General features: G+C 37.4%; 2 pseudogenes; both read left to right on the forward strand.

The window, feature by feature from the left end:
* The first annotated feature begins 2,219 nt into the window (after nucleotides 1-2,219).
* LOC148698702 (anthocyanidin 3-O-glucosyltransferase 5-like) lies at nucleotides 2,220-8,106 on the forward strand (annotated as a pseudogene).
* Nucleotides 8,107-8,842: 736 nt separating this feature from the next.
* LOC137747808 (anthocyanidin 3-O-glucosyltransferase 5-like) lies at nucleotides 8,843-10,049 on the forward strand (annotated as a pseudogene).
* The last annotated feature ends 8,234 nt before the right edge of the window (nucleotides 10,050-18,283 follow it).

Genomic DNA, 18,283 nt, shown 5'->3' on the forward strand with positions numbered 1-18,283 from the left:
GAGCACTTGTATATCAAAATGCAAAGAGAAACATGTGCAAATAAAGTGTTTAGGGGTGCATTCTGGAAAGGGGCTAACTGAAGGAAGATTTATGAAAAACAAGTTCATTTGAGCAATATCAACAACATGCAATTAACAATTAAAAGGCGGAATCATGTTTATATGCACTCAAAAACAAAACTTAACCCATGAACTTCAAAGCCTAGTAGATAGGTGAACCAAGACTCAACTCAAAACAAAGTGAGTTGAGAAATCAATACCTTTGTAGATTCCTCTTTGCATAAGCAAAGGCTAATCACCCAAAGAGAGGGCCTTCATTCCTTGCATCTTAGATCCATGTATTTGGATGGATGAAAAGGTTTCTCCAAGTTCCCAAAATTGAGAACCTCTAAGTCTCCACACCAAGGTAAGATTGGAGAAGAAATGAGTGACCTTGAGGAAGTAAGATTGCTAGATGTTTTCCTCAAGGGTGGCCGGCCATTTCTAGAGAGAAAGGAGAGTTTGTTCTCATCTTTACTCCTAAGAAAACCCTAAGGATGAAATGGCTATAAAGATGTCTTTATACCACCTCACAATGGAATGGCAAACTTGCAATTAAGCCAAGTTCACTACCCTCCTCTAAATGGCCGAATTTAAGGGGATTTATTGGGCTATTTGGGCCTTTGTGAATCATTATTCATTAAGTTGTCATACAACTTAAGTCAATGGACTTGACGTTCAACGCCCATTGGGCCTTAAGGTCCAAAACTATCCCGAGGTCTTTAACGAACTTATTCGTTTGATTAATTAACATATTAATTAATCCTTGCCGTAAATAATTAAACCATTTAATTATTCTTACTCATCTCCGTTGAATCTTCAATCTTTACCTTACACGGTGTACGATCCATTAGGTTCCTTTTAGCGAGGCAGTGGGCGATTCAAACTCTTTCAAATCGATTGTGAATTGGAACTTACTTTCAGTTCTCCCGTTAGTGATAATACACTTTTAGGGCTTCCACAAACCATGGTTGACGCCTAGCAGCATGTCATGGTTACCCAAGCTAATCAGAAGAGGTGGAGAACCTATTCAGTTTTAGGATTACAAATGCAATACGGTCTTTCTCTAATACAATACTCTTGACCACATTGTTTGGTTTGATAGTTTATTTATGTCTACTATCCAATGTGAGTCTTGTGCTTATATGATTACCTTGAATGTGATTTGGAACACATTCCAACATCTCATTCATACTCTGGCCAGAGATTCTAAATCATATCATAGAGTATTCTCCCTCAAACAGTTTGAAGGTTAGAGATCCCTTGTTGCGTATTCACTTGCCTCCATGGCTAAGTGGCTTAACCCCAACGATGTCGTGGACACCCTCCTGATGGAGTGACTTTGACATAATCAAAGATTAAGGACCTAACCACAAGACAACTGTGATGCCTCAGGTCAAAAGACTAATTTGCATTATCCCAACGATGAGTTCTCATGTGACATGAATATGAGAACTCTTCGTTGATCGTGTTCAGTGAACCCATTCTCTATTGAGCACCTACATGCTTGTCTTGGTGTCACTCACACCAATGACTCGAGACTAGTCACTCTCCCTGAGAGAAGACACAACACGTACTGATCTTAACGGACTGTCAATGCCCAATTGGCAATCCTATGATCAGGAACGTTTAGGATGTGTCTACGAAAGAATGGTCTCATGAATCTAACTTCTTTAGATCGCATTCTTCCAATCACATATTCCTTGGACTTATCGTTTAAGCATATAACATTTATATGAGACAGCTCAAACAATAATCTTTGCCCTTAATATTAAACTAGATTAGTTTAACATGTGAAATGTCCATAAAGTATCATCATATGATTGGTTTTAGGGCACATTTCCAACACTAACTGCCTTGAGAGGGGCACGGAGTGGGGAGGTTTTGTAACACTTCTCCTCCACATGGTTTTTTACCATCTTCTCCTCATTTTTTATTTGATTGTGTTTTTATTACTTGTAAACAAATGGGTAATTGTGTCATTATCTGAATGTTTAACCAGTTTTATGCCTTAATAATATAAATTTGGGTTTAATCTAAGTTTACTATCCTTAAGTTTCTTGGTTTTCAACATTTGATGCATTAAGTTTTTTTCGTTCCAGTTTGGTACCTAAAGTCATAATTTTAGGACACTTTCATACATCCGTTAAGTTTTCAATTAGAACATATGTTAACTGATGATGTGGCGCCCATGTGCATGGGCGGATCCATATAGGGACCCAGGAGGTCCCGGGACCCTCCGGAAGCCCGAAGAAACACTTGTGATCGAACTTCGGGATCCTCCAACAATTTGGGCAGATGCAGTGGAGCGGCTTGTTGCCTCTATGGATGTGCATGCAGAAGTGCTTATAATGAAGAAGAAGAGGTTTCTAATTTTTGTTTTAAAAGACCTAGCCAAAACGATAGCGTTTTTTAGTCAGGTAATTATAAAAGATTTAAAAACTAAAATATCTCTATTTTTTATACAAAGCCCGAGAACCCTAGTCCTTTCCAGTATTCCCAAATTATATTTAAGAACTCCTAACCCCCAATCGTCGCAACCTCCCAACTTTAAACTCAAGTTACCCCATCCCCCAGCACCATTTGCCGTTCCACCACCTCTAGTTGCCTAATTTTATTTCTTCCAAATTCATTTAAGTTTTTTAATCCTATACTCTAGTCTCAACTCCCAATTGTAATATATATGTTACATTAACAAATTTCATCTTTGAGATTAATCTTGATTATTATTATTTAAAAAAACAAAAAAAAGGGGGACAACTAGTGGCAAGCCATGGTTATCCACCATTTTTAGGGGCCTGGAAGACTCACAGAGGCATTTCAGCTTTCTCTTGGCCACAGTCAAGCAGACTCACCAGCTTGAAGCCTTAAACCTTGGACCTCCTTTTTTTTGTATTTTGAGAGCCGAAATCCGCACCTTACCATTGGGCCACTTAATGTGGTTGATTAATTTTGATTATTCAATGAACCAAATTCAATAAAAAAAAAATAGTGATATGGAACCAAACTAGTCTAATATTTTTTTTTTAAAACTTTTATCTTGGGACCCGCCGATCTTGAAATCCTGGATCCGCCACTGCCCATGTGGACAATAACTGAGCACCACATATCAATATGGCATGAGGGATGGGGGTTTTAAAGTTCTTCTCTCTCAAAGCTCTTCTCTCACCTCCTCATCTGCATCTTCTTCTTCTTCATGGGCTTGTTCTTGTTCGGAGATCCCGAGCCGTTGATTTGTGGCTGCAAACACAAGTTTTATGGTCCAATTTCGATTTAGAATTTAGAAATTTTAAATTCTAAAAGAGAGTCATCAGACTTTTTTTTAAAAAAAAAAAAAATTAGAATTTAAATTTTTTTAATATTCACGTGGACCCATATTACCATGTGACGTCCAATCATTGTCCACGTGGGTGCCACATCATCATCTAACTGAAAACTTAACGAATTTATCAAAGTGTCCCAAAATTATGACTTTAGGTATCAATCTGGGACAAAAAAAACTTGGTGTATCAAATATTGAAAACCAAGAAATTTCAGGATAGTATAATGAGATTAACCCTATAAATTAATACACTACAAACAATATTGTACCAACATACACATGATTACACTCATTACTCCAACATCGCTATTATGGGAAATGATAAAGAGGTAGAGTTATTAAAGATTAAGAAAATTATAGACATAAGGGGGGATATAAAGTCTAATTCTAACCACGACAATAGGCGTAAAACGAACCCTCCAACAATCAATACAAGATATAACAAGGCTAACAAAAGAAACCTATCTAAAGCGATAGTGTGGAAATCCTACATAATCACGATGGTAATATGGCAATATGAAATCAGGAGGAGACTCCTCCAAACAAGACAAATAGAAGAGGAACCATGATTTGTAAGGGTATCATTGACTTGATTACCTTCCCTACAAATGTTAGAAGATCAAAAATATATTGGGAAATTCCATGCAAGCAATTTCTCCACTCCACCCTCAATTGCCAAGGAACTAATTGAGGAGAGCTAGTGCAAGAAGTCGAGAACAAAACAGAATCAACTTCTAACCAAATAAAAACTAGCGTTTCTCTTCAAAACGTGAATCATGCATGTTGTGACCAATTGGCGTAAAACCTTCGTACACTAATTCTGGGATTTTTCTTTGCGTATTTGCTTTCTGGTTTTGAATGATAATTCATCAGTTAGATCAAAAGGTTGGTGGGGAGTCTGTTTGATTATCAAATGATTGATATCATCACAGGGCCGGCCTTTAGGGTAGTCCAAGTAGGCGCCTGCCTAGGGCCCGCAAAATTTTTTTATGTCTAGTAATTAACATATAAATATAAAAAAAAAAAGTAAGAAATGTCATAATTCATTTGTTAGTGCAGTGGAAATGTTGGCTTCATTTTTCTTTAGGGTGTTGAATTCGAAACACAAAGTTGCCTTTTAGTGTGTTGAGTTCGAAACACAAAGTTGCCTTTTAGTTACTAGATTTTTCTTGATTTTTCTTGTTTTTCAAATTTACTACCAATCCATCTGTCCAACTCCCAATCCATCTGTCCAAATGCATATAAAATTATAAAACTCAAGTCTCTTTGCAATCTTTTTTTCTTTCAACTTCTCATTCTCTCTATTTCTATCGAATGTTTAAACCAATTTCCCATTATCTCCATTTCTGTTGAATGTTTAAACCAACTATCATATGGTTTTAAAGATTGTACTTTAAGGTAATCAAACCTTTGAATTTATATATTTCTTTTCAATAACTTTTTATTCAATGGATTATTTTAATATTCAATTCGTTAGTGTGATGTTGATTTTAGAAGGAAAAAAACACTAGAGAAACAATTGGTGTTGAATTTATTATACTTGTCAATCAAGTTTTATTGTTATTTAATCTCTTAATCATCAAGTTTTATTGTTCTTCACTCTCAATCTTAGACTCTTGACTGCAAATATTTAGTACATCAAAACGTGAATCGTGCAATGTTTAAGTAATGTTTGTATATTTATCTTCTTTTGATATTAATTTTTAATGATATTTAATGTGAAAATAGAACTTTTTTTTGTATTTAGCGAATTCTTTTTTATACAAATCAATATACAAAGAACCATAGATCAAAGAATTTTAGGGCCCCACTTCGAAGGCTCGCCTAAAGCCCCCAAATTCTCAGGGCCGGCCCTGGCTGCGATTCAATAAACCCAGTCGCTTTGGCGCTCCTCCAGTTGCTCCGCCACTACCTCTTGTACCCAGACTAACGTCTCGCGCAACATCATGCGTCGAAGGGAGACGAGGGTTGGTGATGATTTGAGTTCAACATCGTTCTTCAATTTGAATTTTACTGAAGCTTTGAAAGTAATTGAATTGGGGTTTTCCTTTTGAACTGAAAGAACTAAACTTTAGAGTTTGAGAGTGGAGGATTGAATTGAAAGATTGGGTTTGGGGATGATTTGATCGGAATATTTTGTTGTTTTGATTTGCAAGGGTTCTGGGCTTTTTCCTTCTTGTTGTTGTTGTTTTTTTTTTTTTTTTTTGGTTGGTGATGATTTGAGTTCAATATCGTTCTTCAATTTGAATTTTACTAAAGCTTTGAAAGTAATTGAATTGGGGTTTTCCTTTTGAACTGAAAGAACTAAACTTTAGAGTTTGAGAGTGGAGGATTGAATTGAAAGATTGGGTTTGGGGATGATTTGATCGGAATATTTTGTTGTTTTGATTTGCAAGGGTTCTGGGCTTTTTCCTTCTTGTTGTTGTTGTTGTTGTTTTTTTTTTTTTAATAAATACTTTTATTTATTTAATTATTTTAATATTTTTAATGATATGTGGCTCTCATTCATTGTATATATAGACGTCACGTCAACAGTTAACGGCAGACTTAACAATTTGACTAACGGATGTATGAGATTGTTTCAAAATTAACATTTTAGATATAACTCTGGAACGAAAAAAACTTGTAGATATAACTCTGGAAGGGAAAAAACTTGATGTATTAAATGTTGAAAATCACGAAACATAAAAATAGTAAACAGAGATTAATTCAAAGATAAAATAGTCTAGAGACTTACTGCTTTCTTTGTCAGTTAACATCTATCATCTTTTGGTGAACCTGGGGCCAAATTTCGACTCCGCATTAAAACAAAATTACAATTAGGTCACGCACTGGATAAAGTTTGTCAACTGCTTTTTGAAAAAAATACCAACTACCAGTCCTCATTTATTACTTCTTTGCAACAAGGGCAAAAGCAACTCTAAAGAATCTGTATATAGTGGGAAAAAAAAAAAAAAAAAACTTGAAGACTAAACGAGTTTTTTACAGCCACAATAATATGACCTTTATAAAATTTAAATAAAATAGTAATATCATTTGCAGTGGATTCAAGATTTTAATAATGGGTACTCCTAGTTAAGGTACACTAGACGCTAGCCGAGCAGGTTGTTGAAGCCTACCGCCGAGACGGGACCTAGGTAGATTTAAGTAAGTTTATTATATATCATATAAATAAGTGTCTATTTACACTTAAAAAAAAATTAACTATACTTGTATTGAAAATTTGGGTTTGTTATTTAACATATAATGTACAAAAAATATCACAATTTTTGCTTAATATTTTAGTGAATTTGATGGTATTAGATGAAGTTCAAGTGATTACGAGTTCCTAGTACTTTACAAAATATTTTTCGTAGGTCGTATGAATTTATAGTGAATTTAAAAAAAAAAAAAAACTGTATCAAACATATGGTATAAAAAGTATTGGTTGAGCATACACCGTCTCTTTATTAATTTAATATTAGGTGTCACAACCTAATTGGGCAACAAATCAAAAAAGAAAAGAAAAATGGGGAGTTGGTCAATGGGAAATGGAGCGAGAAAGTTTTTTTTTCTTTGTTGGAACCAAGGTTTAAGAACAGCAAAGTCATGGTGGTCTTTTCTATGTTTCTCCTCGTATGAAATCAGATATTTCTTCTTGGTTTAAAACTTCTGTTGCACAACATTTGTATAGTCTTGATAGTCTTCTCTCTTTAACCATCTACCCAAATCGTTGGGTGGTCATTGAAGGTCTTTACATGTACTTCTTTGGGAGCACTCTGATCCTGAGTGAATCCTCCCCTAGTCAATTGTATAAAACATCGAAATAAAATAAAAAATGATTTTTTTTACCAAAAAAATAAAATAAAATAACAATGATTGTTTTGATTCAATTGAAGCCCCCACGTACAAGGCGCAACTGAACTTGGTTTCCCTATTTAAGCTCAAGCGGTGCACTAAAGGCTAAAGCCATTGCTATCCGTCTACCGTGAGCTCAAAGCCACATGCAGCCATACTTTGCAGCCCAGGCCTGGGCCACCTCATCCCCGTCCTCGAGCTCGCAAAAAGACTTGTCATCCACCGGAACTTCACCGTGACGACCTTCCCCATCCCATCTCCTACTTCCAAGGTTGAGTGTGAGCTCTTCGAGGCATTTCATTCACCACCCCCAAGTTTTGTGACATTATTGACCTCCCACCGCCCGACATTTCCGGCTGTGTTGGCCCTGATGCTGCTGCCTTTGCACTCCTTGCAGTCATGATGCGTGAAGTACGACCTGCGTTTCGGTCAGCCATACTTGGAATAGAATCTTCTCTTCGTCCTACAGTGCTTATCGTGGACTTCTTCAGCGCAGAATCTTTGTCCATCGGCTACGAGCTAGGGATTCCCAAATACTCTTACATTGCTAGCAATGCATTGTTCGTAGCTTTGACTGTCTACGTGCCAGTTCTTGATAAAACAAGTGGATGGAAAGTACGCGGACCAGACTGAACCGCGGAGAATTCCGGGCTGCAAGCCGGTTCAGCACGACGACGTGCTTAACCCGATGCTGGACCGGAGTGACCACCAATATTTGGTATACGTAAGGATAGGTACTATAATTTGCCGAAGAGTGATGGGATTTTGATGAATACATGGGAGGACTTGGAGCACAAAACATTACATGCATTACGGGGCGAGGCACTCTTGGGTAGAGTGGCTAAGGTGCCAGTTTATCCTATGGGACCATTGACGAGGCCGGTCCAAGGGAGGAGGGCTTGTTTTAATGGCTGGACAAGCAACCCTGTGAATTTGTGGCATTAGGGAGAGTGAGGGTAGTGGCGAATTCAGGATTTGTCGGGGATTGGAGGGAGGCCCGGGGGGGGGGGGGACTTAAAGAGTGCAAGATTCAAAAAAATCACAACAATCAAATCCTTTCATAGTAATTTCTTCCATGGTTTATGAATACAAACACATTACAATAATTGCCGACAACGTTTCATACCATGAAAACTTTGCATAATAGGTTCATTATAGTATCTTTATATTAATTAATTGTATAATGCGAAGAAAAAAAAAATCTTAGATTCTTAATCTTAGAGTAGAATATACTATATGAGTATATGACAAATAACTAATTAAACCAATCAATGCCAATAATCATATAAATTATTCAATAAACAAAAATTCAATTAATCAATATCAATAATCAATTAATCTATAATCAGAAATTTAATTTTTAACCTAAATAACAATTTCATTTATCAATAATTATAGAATTTCTTATCAATAATCCATAATTAATAGTCATTAACCATGTTGATCAATTACTCCATGATTCTATATAAATTAAACAACATTTTGTATTAAATAATGAATTAGGGTTAGGGATAATATAAATTTAGAAATTAAACATTTCATCTAAAAATTTGGAGAGAAATGGCCAACCAAACCAAAGGATGGTGCTTGGAAGTTGGCAGCAAGGAGGTGGCTTGAACTTTGGAAGCAAGGAAGGCTAACAGGATGTTGCGGTTGGGATTTAGGACGCTACTACTCTCTGATTGGTTTGAAAGTTGGAAGGTAAGGGGTCTAGGATAGTGAAGGCAACGAGGGACGAGTGGTCTCCTTTAATTATTTATTTATTTTTTAACTCAATAACCCAAACGATATCGTCCCACTGAAGGGAGTTTTTAAATTTTTTTAACCAATGCCAAAGCAACGTCGTTTTGGCCTGGTTTTTTACAAAAAAAAAAAAAGGGAACTTGCGTGCAGTAGAGTTGCACAACAGCAATGAACCCATAAAACACAGACGAACTTCATCACTTCCGACGGGACTAGAGGAGCAGAACCACCGCTCTTGGGCTTGATTTTCGACGAGGGGAGGGACGGACGCCACTCCTCACCCCTATGTAGCTTCGCCACTGAGTGGGGGAGGGGGGGGGGAGGGACCATGTCCTTTGAGCAGATGACATAAATGGCTTGGGGGTTGGAGTTGAGTCAACAAAGATTCATTTGGGTTGTACGACCACCATCTAAATCCGTAGATGCTGTTTTTTTACACTTTAGGTAATTCTCAAACTTACCTAATATATATCACTAAATTTTAATTGTTATCTTTAGAGAAAAAAAAAATCTTATTAGTGTAATGTACTGATTTACAATATTTTATGCATTATCGATATTGTGTTATATTTGATACTTTTATTTACATTTAGTACCTTTATTTAAGGAAATGGAGATGATGACCCATCAACCTATTTGCCAAAAGGATTCTTGACCCGGACCCATGACGTTAGGTTGGTTATGCCTCTTTGGGCCCCTTAAGTAGACATTTTAAGTCATCCATCAGTAGGAGGATTTTGGTCACACTATGAGTGGAACTCAAGCCTCGAGAGCATCACCAATGGAGTGCCGATGATCATTTGGCCATTCTATGCAGAGCAGAGGATGAATGCTAAAATTTTGACTAGGGAATTTGGTGTTGCCGTCAGATCAAAAGTGCTACCATTGAAGACGGTGGTTGGGAGAAAAGAGATAGAGGAAATGATGAGAAAATGGTCAGCTAATAAGAGGTAGGGTTAAAAAGCTTAAATTTAGTGCTGCCAAAGGATTGAGCGTAGGTGGTTCATCATATAATTCACTGTCTCAAATATCAAGTGGCAATCAAATAAAATGCTACGAGAGTTGCAAAAATATTGATGAGGACCACGACTCCTCACTCCCTATTTGACTCGCACCTGCCCTTCCCTCACCAACACCTCATAACCCGACGCACCTCCCTCTCATGATCCCTCCCTATCGGACTCGGATCCCAACGCGATTTCTGATTTAAGCTCTACATCCACCTATCTTCCCAAACCCGACCCACCTCATTTCCTGATCCCTCCCTACCAGACCCGATCTTTGATAGGGACCCATTCCGTAGGAATGGAGAAGAAAAAGAAAATGCAGCTAAAGTAAGAAATAAAATAACAGTTCTTTTCATTTGTGCCCTTCCCAAATGGTAAAAGGAGGATTATATACAACCCTAGAGGAGGTGTGCCCTGATTGGAACACATCTCCACCCTCACTACTGTTTGATGAAATCAACTACTACTAGGATAAGACAAAATACCATGAAGATATCAACCCCATAACTAGGATCCTAACATTTCCTCCCCCTTAAAATAAGGCATGTCATCATGCCGTCAAGTTGGTATGTAGAGGCTTGCGCTGCTTGTGCTCCTAAGCCTTGGGGTTCCAAAAGGAAAAAATTAGCATGATAAATGCTTTCAAAACCAGTGCAGTGGGACTCGCCAAATAGACCACAAGTCTAGCAAGCATGTGATATAGCCAATTTTTGCCAAACAATAGACCCAAAGAACCAAAAGACCTGGAAGAATTAGAGAAGATGGCAGGCCATTGGTGGAATACAGAAAAGCTGACACTATGATGCCATATCATAAAGTGCCTTGTTGTAGCCATAATCCATGAAAGTTTTGATATATAATCAGTGCAAAGTGACAGTGGATTTGTGCCGCACGTCTCAACTGTCATATTGTACTTCAATTGGTGAGATTCATGTAACAAAGTAAACAAGAGAGAATTCAGAGGTCCAAAACCAAAGAATGCTGGACAAGAACTGAGTGTGACTCGTTGGATACAACTGCTAGTTCCATTGGAATCTTCAAAACTATGAAATTGGAGGCATTAAGAAAAATGATTGATATCCCTGAAGTCGTATAGTAAATGTCGGTTGGGAAAAGTATGTGGTCTCTGAGTGCCCGCCTTAATTGGTCAGCTTCCACAAACTGTAGATAACCCGGTGAGCTGATATATAAGAGGTGAGGAACTAACAGCTCTATTGGGACAATGTTTCCCAGTAAAAGATCCATCCACACAATTAATGAGACGAACACGTTACGATTCCAGACTCGATTATCATCGAAAGAAACTTTTGGAGTAAACCAATAGCTCATGCAAGTGATATAAGTAGCAGCAAATGAAATAATATTGCCAACAATAATAGTTTCCAGCTTATACATTGAAAAGAGCGCTAAAGCTACACACGCAAGCACCGCATGTATGTAGTCATTCCAATACTGCAGAATCGCATAAGTGATCCAAGTCACATGCTCAATGAACATTAATAATCCAGAATAGCGTTGTTTAAATATCCTATAGGCTATGGTGGCTGATGTAAGATAGATACAGAGCAGAAACTGTGCCTAAAAGGAAGGGCTCAAACCAAACCCGTTCTCCGACAGCATTAGCATATGATTGAAGTAGAACTTATGAGCAACAACATCATTTCCTATCATAGTCCAAAGACAGGTACAAATTGAAGAACAAATCAACGTGTATCTAAAAAACTGTTGTCGTATTTCAACAATTGGGATAACTGCATCTTCTTCTGCCAGCATAGTGTCAAAGATAACTCCCCATTCAGCACCAGCTTGGGCAATCTCAAATAGATAGGAAATTCCCTTCAAAGATGGTCGAACTGAAGTCTTAATTGATTGGAGACGACAACAAACAACTAAACTGGAACCCAGATTCTTATGCCTCATGAATGTCCATATGAACCTCATGTCTTCTTCTGCCATTCTGAAAAGCCAACACGTAGCTATCAAGAAGGCCTCCCATATGACATCAAAAAAGTCATCAGACCACGGATGAGTGTGCTTCTTTTTTCGGCCATGAAGCAGTTGGCTGCCCATTGTGTTCATAAATAAGTACCCCAAAAAATAGATAGGAGGAGAGACAATATGTGTGTTTCCAAGGATAAACTTTATAGCATAAATGTTGTAATCGGAGACAAGTAGACAAACTGATGACATAGTATCAATCATATGTCTAGATAAAGTAAAAGTGGAAATTACTTTAGTCAAACCACTCATGAAAGGGGAGAAAACACCATTGGCCATCAAAGTTAAATTATTGTGCCAAATTGTAAAACAACGCATGGAACCTCTAGCAGAGTGATCAATGTGCCTTCGGTTATCAGCAAAATTGGAGTGATAGTGGAGCCGGAGGGCCTCCAACATCTTGGAACTATCATGGGCACTCTTCGAAGCCATGAAAAAATGGTCATCAAGTTCCATAAATATCTGCAGCAAATTCACAGGTCTCTTTGGCCCCGCCGCCTTATGCTTCTTCAGGCTCTATCCAATGGACCCACCAGGAACCTCACAACCGGGAACATTTGTACAAACAATAAGGAACGTAGCTATAGTAATATTAGCGCCATTGTGCTATTTGGACCAGTTTTTTATAGGAGCATATTCATGCGACTTAAATGGCTTGTTCTCGTACATTTACGTTATGTTTCTTTAGTTATTTTAGTCCTTTATGCTTCTTTTGTGTGTTTTCAGGATCATAGAACGTGTTTGACGAAAGGATGCATTGTGGAGCATTTTGGGGCCTTTTGGAGTACTATTGGGCTAAGGATGGATAGCTTATGCTTGGAGCCCAAGTGTTGGATGAAATTGAAGGCCTTGTATGCACTTGAGGACACAAAACAATGGCCCTAACCCAATTACATTCACCTTGCCGTGGGCTTAACACAAACACCATTCCTTGCCATGCAAGGGGGAGCAATTTGGGTCCATTTCATGCACTTAAACCTTAGCACAATTACACACCATTGCAGCCAAATCCATTCTTTACCATGCACATTCACCACCAATTCAACCACATGCACTTATTCCTCCATCATTGCACAACATTGCAGCCACATGCACCAAAACACTTCTATGCCGTGCATTTCCATTCATTTCCAGCTTTCCACCAAGCAAATCTAGTTGTCACTCACATGCATTCACTCTTAATCATTTAACCATGCAGCCACACATTCATTTTCCACCCTTGTGCCGTCCAAAACACACTCATTTCCAGCCATTGCACATGCTTTCCAACCTAGCATTCCCTTCATAAAACAGCCACATGCACACTCAATCAATCAACCCACCTTTTGCCGTGCATAACCCACCTTAATTCCAGCATTCCACATGCATTTCAAACCTAACATTCACCCACATGCACCCTTTAAACAAACCCAAACATGCAGCCACATAAATTCCTCCCTTTGTCGTGGCTTTCCCATCACAATTCCAGCTTTCCAACCTAGCCACATCCACATGCATTCACTCATAATCATTCACTAACATTGGAGCCACATTTCCACCCACTTCCTAGCTGTCATGTTCCCTCTTATTTACCTATAAATAAGCATCCATTGCAGCCACAATTCATTCATTCCATTCACAACACAACACACAACACAAACACTTCCCCTTGCCGTGCAAATCCCCTTCCATTTCTGCACCATTTCTTCTCCTCCATTGTAGCCATTCCAACCACTCCCCACTCCATTCCACTTACACCTAAAGCCCTAAACATTTCCTTAGACCTTGTGCCGCAACGAAGAGGAAGAGAAGAGGGCCTAAACGTTCATACAATTCAAGTTTGAGTTGTTGGAATGTTTAGGTGTTTCTTTGATTTCAATGTTTAATTTCAATTCTCTTTGTTTTGTAATCATGAGGAACTAAACCCCCCTTTAGCTAGGGGGTGATTCAAAATACATGTTTATGCTTGCAATATGAATTGATTACTTTTGGTTGGAATTTCATAAGTTGTGGATTCAATTTGTTTAACCGTTTGATTGATAACTTATTTATGTATGTTTATTGAGAGTGCACGCTTAATTTTCATGCATGAATATGACGCTAGAATATAAGTGAGTTTCACTTAATCGTTATGAACTTATATTCACAAGTAGTGGAGGTTGCTTATAAACAATCGCGTTAAATGAATTCTTGGCACTAGTTTCATGCTTTTCATAGTAACAAAGGCCTCGTCAACACTTATAGTTTTCATGATGCTTAATGATATTTGATTGTATCTTTATTGTGCTGTTCACGTAAAGGACTTTTGGAGAATGTTGTGAATTGCGTTGCGCAAACCCATCCAATTCATTAACTTAAGGAGAACTTGACGGTTAATTTAAGCGGACCTAATTAACCCGGAGTGTTGAGTTTCATAATTTATCGAAAGACCAACCGAAAATCAATCTTGTATGCAAGTGTGACATGTGTGGAGAAGAACCCCTTAAGCTATTCCATCATCCATATTTTTCATCGCATTCATATTTACATTTTGCCCTTAATTATAATCTGTCCATTTAATTTAATCTCGTCAAAAACAACTCAATTCCCCCCCCCCATATTTTGTTAAAGTCTTAGTCGTTCAAATCTATCTTATTTTATGTTTTTAAGTATTTGGAGTCTTTTGAACTTGTTTTGAGTCTTTTGGTTTGTCTTAGTGTTTTAAAAGTTAGTTTTATTTATTTGAGTCAAGTGTTTAGCACCCCTAGTTAATCCCCGGTTAGAACGATCCCTACTTACATCATTACTACAATTGTCACAAATAGGGTTTAGTTTGTGTGCGTATAAATCTCGCATCAGTTTTCTGCATTATTTGTTTCTAAATTGAAATCAGAACAGTGGAGCTGGATGGCAAGACAACCCAGTTGCTCAATTAAGGCTTTCTTTTTGTACCGCTCAATCTCATAAAGCAATGGTCTTCTTATGTTACTAGACACTGCTAACAAGTGCAAAAGTTTGTGAACATCAAAGAGATTATCCATGTGCTTGCCCTCCTTGCACTGAAAATAGAGTTACAACTTTACAGCTTGAGCCAATGCATCTTTGGGATCCCATACCGGCCGAAAGTCAAGGTTACTAGTGAATAACACTAGGAAATCAACATGTAAATTGACAGTCAAGGCACCAAAATTGATGTCCCGGTGATCCTTAAGAGGGAATATGAATTCAAAATAGGTGCTTCTAAAATCCACACACTTGCTCTTCGGCATTTCAACAAATAGTTCTAATGCATAAAAATATATCTTATGACGATGTTTCATATTGGTTTCCTAGTCTACTAGTTGAGAGAGACCTATAGATTCTTATTATTGAAGGTCCTTGAGGATATGTTTTATGTAAATTATGTATTCTATCGGTAAGAACTTTGAGACATGATTTGATAATTGGTCACAAGCGACAATAGATCGTGATGTCTCGATGTGTGTGCAAGATAATCATAGCGTGGACTCCAGGTGAGTAGGTCTTTTTCTTTCATAGGCATATAATTGATAGTTACACAAACACTTCTATAGTGATCTATGCTTGTTACCTACAATTAATCATTGCGAACTACGAATGGCTTGATCCCTGTTTAGGGTATGTAGGCAGTCTAACAAGACGTTAGATGCAACCATATAATAAATGAGATTAAATAATTGAGATAATAGCCTTGTTTAGTGAATTGAGCAATGCGATGGACATTGGTGGGAATTGTGAGATTTAGTTTTATGATTTGGTGATTAAATGTTGATCATAAATCAATGCGTGAAGAATCAAGAAATTGAAGTAAGGAAAGGTAAGTAATGATAGTTAATGTAACTAGGGTCTAATTGGGCTTATCACTAATGATTACTTTCAAAAGTAAATAGTTTGGGAGTAGGGTGTTATTGATTGTACATGTTACGCCGTATTATATATTTTGGGAATATCATGAAATGTTTGGGTTTAGATTGCATCATGACATATTCATATGGATATTACCTGGACCTGACTATTGTGAATGCTTTGAAGTGCTATATGACTCCACGGACGCTCAGGTAAGCCTCAGGTGAGTACATGTTGATGTTAGTGACGTTAGTGAGTATGATTGTGTTGAGATATATTATAGCTCATAAACCTGCACCCCGGTGTTAGTGATCCCACCCGTGGCTAGGGCACAGTCCTTCACGTGATGTTCACCTCCCACACCTTACGCTCACCTTGGATCCAAGGTAGGTGCACAGTCCTGTCGTACAGACCACTTTAGGTGGTTCCGACTCGTAGGTGACCCGCGATTATTCGCACAGTCTTCACGTGATCGTAGCACTTGAGCGTATTTATTTACACCCAGTCTTGTCGTACAGACCACTTTAGGTGGTTCCGACTCGTGTGCATGTATACTTATTGAGCTATTGGCTAGCATGATTGATGAGATATGAATAAGTCGTACATGTCACTATAGGTGACTCCAACTTATATGCTAGCATGATTGATGAGATATGAATAAGTCGTACATGTTACTATAGGTGACTCCGACTTATATGCTAGCCATGATTGATGAGATATGAATAAGTCGTACAGGTCACTATAGGTGACTCCGACTTATATGCTAGTCATGATTGATGAGATATGGATAAGTTGTACATGTCATATTAGATGACTCCGACTGATATATCATTTTGTATTGATTAAGTTCATTTGGCCTACTTATTAATGCATGGTGGAGTTGATGGTAAACCGTGGTTTTGGCCATTTCTAAGTATGGTTTGGATATATGTATATATGTTGTATTGTCTTATGGAAAACAATACGGGTTTTACATTTAAGAGCATTACTTTTAGAGAGGTAACAACTTTAGGAAGCTTGGTTTTATTACTCACTCACACTCTCTGTTTGGTGCCCTCCAGGTTTTAGCTGCTGAGTTTGTATCGACAAGGATCTGTGGTGAATCTTAGTATTGATGGATATTTTTGAGGGTATGATTCTTACCCACACTCATGTACCTTACTTATGCTCTGACATCGTGTGTGAAATGTGTTCGCTCCCGCTCACAACGCACTCTGGTATTAAAAAATTTTAGGTTCAAATTATTCACATTTTTCTACACTCTATCACATTTTAAGGCTTCGTCACCTTCCAGGTGTCGGCCAACACAGCTCGATTCAGGGTCCAAGTGAACTTTCTGGGTCGGGGTGTGTCAAAAACCGTCATTTCACCCCTACGGTATAAAAAATCCGAGACGAACTATCACATGAACTCATTCCTAATGACAAGTACATGGAACGTATCGTAGGCTGTTTGATTATGTAATGGCTCTATCATCAATGGTCTAGATTTTTTCAACTTAAAATTTGAAAAAATAAAGAAAATTAATCTGTTGATATTCTTGGATAGTGACATATGGCGCGACAAGATTAGTTAAAATTCTTATTGAAAACCTATCTACGAAATTCTTGCAGAATCATAACACGTGGCGCTATGGGGATTTGTTAAAAATATAATCGAAAATCTATTTAGAAAATATTGTAACTTTGGATAATGACATGTGGCGTGACAAAATTTATTAAAAATCTTATTTGAAATAAAACATAATTTTTTAATTAATTAAAAAAATAACTTTTTTTTTTTTTTTAAATAACTTTTTAATGCCACTGTCCTAATCATTCACTTACAAGATAGAGACACACCGCCAGTTATTTACTATAGTATTAATTGCTTTTGTCCAATTACCTGAGCAATTACTGCATCAGAGTTGCTCTGAGGCCTTATGTTTTAATATTATAAACTAATATATTATAATTATGTGTATATCGGTACATCAATATTGTATTATGGCGTACCTTCAACCGTGAATCATGCACACATGTTTTGACTGATTGGCGTAAAAGCTTCGTACACTAGTTCCATGATATTTGTTTGCCTAGTTGGTTTCTGCCTATGAATTATTATTAATTGTGGAATGTCAATGTAAAAAAGTCTCACTAAATCTTATAAGGGCTTATAAGAGGTGAGAGTACTCTCTATATTGCCAATTAGTTTTATATTAGAACTTCAGTTTTTTTCATGGTAACAGGGCATGTTGGCCCAACGGCTACACATGCTCCACGTCACCAAATTCGTGTTGTCCACGTGTTTGACTTGAAAATTCGCCACAAATGAGGGGGTCGTGTGCGAATGTGAAGATAAAAGAGTTTCACATAGATGAAAGGAAAAACCTTGTAAGGGCTTATAAGAGATTAAACTACTCTTCATATTGTCAATTGATTTTAGGAAATTTTAACGAAAAGCTCATGGTATTATTCACTTTAACGAAAAACCATATTTTTACACTAACTTAGTACTATTCACTTTACCCTTTATT

This window comes from Pyrus communis, chromosome 2 (genome assembly GCF_041283825.1).
Source record: "Pyrus communis isolate YQ-2024b chromosome 2, ASM4128382v1, whole genome shotgun sequence".
Lineage (NCBI taxonomy): Eukaryota > Viridiplantae > Streptophyta > Magnoliopsida > Rosales > Rosaceae > Pyrus > Pyrus communis.